The sequence below is a fragment of the Haliotis asinina genome, chromosome 12 (genome assembly GCF_037392515.1).
Source record: "Haliotis asinina isolate JCU_RB_2024 chromosome 12, JCU_Hal_asi_v2, whole genome shotgun sequence".
NCBI lineage: Eukaryota > Metazoa > Mollusca > Gastropoda > Lepetellida > Haliotidae > Haliotis > Haliotis asinina.
The window spans coordinates 14,150,954-14,154,244 of record NC_090291.1 but is presented as its reverse complement, the minus strand read 5'-3'; the positions used below and the strand labels follow the sequence as shown (position 1 = coordinate 14,154,244).

Here is a 3,291-nt window from a genome sequence, read left to right as displayed (position 1 = left end):
CTAGCTGATGATCAATAGCAGATGCCTTCTCTATTTGGTCTATAAGAAGTGCTGACAATGCAACAAAAGATGACTTTAAGGAATTGATATCCCTGTTAAGAGTAATTGCTGCAAAATGGATAGCATCATGGTTTGTTTTGATTGCTTTCATGGCATTATGGAAGCGAGAGTCAGTTAAAGACATATAAGAAGACTGATGTTTGGCATGTTGTTGTTGTAAATTGTTTGATACTAAATTTTCATGACTGACAAGTGCATTGATATGGTTAGCAAGAATGTTTACGTCATTTGTGGTGGCTCTTCCAAACAATGTTTTGGGAAAGCTTCCAACAAAATTAAACAATCCACGCTTTGACCTCGAACGGGCATGTTGTTTAGAAGATGGTATCACACTAAACAATAACTTATTGGTGGCGTCAAGTTTCGCCACACACCTAGTTTTGATACCATTCAGATACGTCTAGATCTTTCGTATCAATGAACAAGTTGCGTTTCCGGTATGGCATCCCTGCATAAGCGGAAGTGATGGCGAGTGAGGGATGTTAATCTGGTAAGTATGAACCCAATGTTCTGTTGAAAAATGCACTGGAATATGTGGTTGGAAGACCACTCCATAATTCAGTCACTGGATAGGCTTGGTTGATGACTCCGTTGGTATGTAGAGCAGAAGGCCAATGAAAAATTAACCCAGGCACATACCTATGGGAGATATAACAATGAAACAGAAGCAAATGTGAGGGTGTGAAAAGGTAAAGCAATGATGTGATCAGGATTATTAACCACCTTGGCTATCCCCACATTCTCACTCCAACTGACAATCATTTTCACACATGTATGCTTAAGGCAAGAAAGTTTACTAGTTACTGGAAATATCGACGTTTAGACCTGCGTTTACGTTTTGAGCCTGCTTGAATTTTCCTAATATGGAAAGCTTGTTTCAAACCCTGACCAAGATTTTCTTTGGGTTCCCAAGTTGGGGTTTTGTACTTGCGCCATTTGATACAATAGTGGCGTTTACCATCTATCATTTTGCATTTCAGAACTTTCAGAACAGGATATATTTGACCTGATGTCTGTTGTGATGAAGACGATGATGTGCTTGGCACAGTTAATGGTGGATGTTGATGAGACCTGATTGATGGCGAAGAGGGTACTCTGTGTGATGACTGCGCATGTTGTCAATGATTAGTTGACAGAGGGATCAATTGATCCTGGGATGACTGACTTGCTAGTTGGTAGTCAGAGTAGAGGACATGTTGACAACAGAGCTTGAAAGGTCCTGTGCATTATCCTTCATCCTTATTGTGGGAGGAGCACGGCCTGCCTCAGGGGTCATTTTTGAGTCTTGATTTGTGCCTGACTTGAGGCTTGAGGCATTTGGCATGTCTGCCCGAGGTAGGGCGTCTGATAATGGTTGCTGATTGCCGTCATTACATCTTAAAATGACTGGTTTGAGCCTGTTAGCATGTACCATCGACTTATGTTCCATGTTATCAGTACATCGATGAAGCTTGTAGGTGTGATTAGGTCCAACTGATGAGATATAGGATTGACCTTTCCATGGTTGGGCAAGTTTTGGTGAAAGACCTTTGTCAGAGCTGGACTGTGCAGGTATACTTGTTAGCCAAGTGAAAAGCTAGGTTCTTGTGACTTTGGGTGTTGGTATGCCTTGTTTATTTCTTGACTTGTTTCCATGTTCTTTCGAACAATTGCTTTGGCAACTTTGGCAACTCTCGAGTAGATGTTTCAAGTGTGTTCCTGCATCTTTACCAAGTGGCGGTTTGGGCAGTAGTGAGATATCAAATGGCAAATATATTTCTCTACCAAAGAGATAGTGAGGCAAGTAACTGGTGAACTGACTTAAGGAGTATGTCAGCCCAGTTTGACTGGTCAGGCTTGCAGTATGCTTTCAGTACTTGAGCAATAGTGTTATTACACCTTTCTACCATTCCATTAGTCTGTGGAGGGTAGGAGCTTGAGTAATGGTGTCAGACCTCGAAGATCTCACAGATAGCATTGACCAATTTTGAGGTAAACTGGCGTCCTCTATCTGTGAGCAATGTTTGTGGTGTACAATATCACGTAAAGACCTCATTGAAGAAAACTTTAGCAACTTCAACAGCGTCCTGAGTTTTTAGTGGAAAGGCTTCTATCCATCGTGAAATTGAACCAATGGCCACAAGTATATACTTGTGTCCTTCTTTGGTCATAGGAAGGGGTCCAAGAATGTTCACGTGAAGTCTTGAGAAGTTGTCCTCAATGGGCATTGGCACCATTGGAGCTGGTTTGGAATGGGCGAATCATTTGGACTTTTGGCATGCTTCACGGGACTTGATGCAGTCTTCTATTTCTTGGTACATTCCAGGCCAGTAATATTTTGCCGTGATGGCTTGATGTGTTGAGTCACGACCAAAATGACATCCAGCTGCATTGGAATCATAGTATGTGTATAGCAGTTTCTTTCCGGCTGATTTTGGTACCGCAAGCTGTGTTACAGTTGGTGGTCGGTTGGTTTTCTGTCCTCTACGTTTTGGTAGGAAGAAATGACGCCATTAAGGAGTTCATATTCCCGCGAACATCCTCGAAGACCATTGATTTGAGGCGCTGGTATCATCACTTTTTTCAAGGTAACCAATGATAAGTTGGAGGTCACTTGAATTTCTTTGCCTCTCAGCTAGGTCATTGTCGGGGATGTCTGTGTCAACAGATTGCACGATTGGACCTGCTCGAGGGGGCTCTTTGTGATACACAAAGTTAACAGAATGCTGTTGTGACTGGATGACTGAGTTCCTTTTCAAGATGAATAGAGGAATTAAAAACTGAAGGTTTCATGTCTGAATGAATCTTAGGAGGTTCTTCAGACATGACCACTTCAGCAGATGAAGGTCTTTTGGAAGTAGATGATGAGGAGAGGGTTTGGTGACAGTTACCGGAGAAGATGGAAACTATCAGTAACAGGTGCTGTGAGCTGTTCAGGGTATGGAATTCTTGATAGAGCATCTGCATTGGTGTTTGCCTTACCTCCTTGATGTTCTCTCTCAAAGTCATACACTTGTAGCATGATTGACCATCTGGCAAGAAGACCTGATTCTGCTTTAATATCTTTTAGCCATTTCAGAGCATGATGATCAGTGATGACTTTGAACTTCCTAGAAGCCAGATATACACAGAAGGTTTTGATGCCTTCTAGGACAGCCAAACATTCGAGTTGGGTGATGCCCCACTGTTTTTCAGAAGCATGCAGGGTACGATTTCCATAGCAAATAATCTGTTCATTGCCTGAAGCATCTC

General features: G+C 42.2%; 1 pseudogene; it reads right to left on the bottom strand.

Moving 5' to 3' along the window:
- Nucleotides 1–1,228: 1,228 nt before the first annotated feature.
- Nucleotides 1,229–3,061, bottom strand: LOC137257381 (uncharacterized; annotated as a pseudogene).
- Nucleotides 3,062–3,291: the final 230 nt, after the last annotated feature.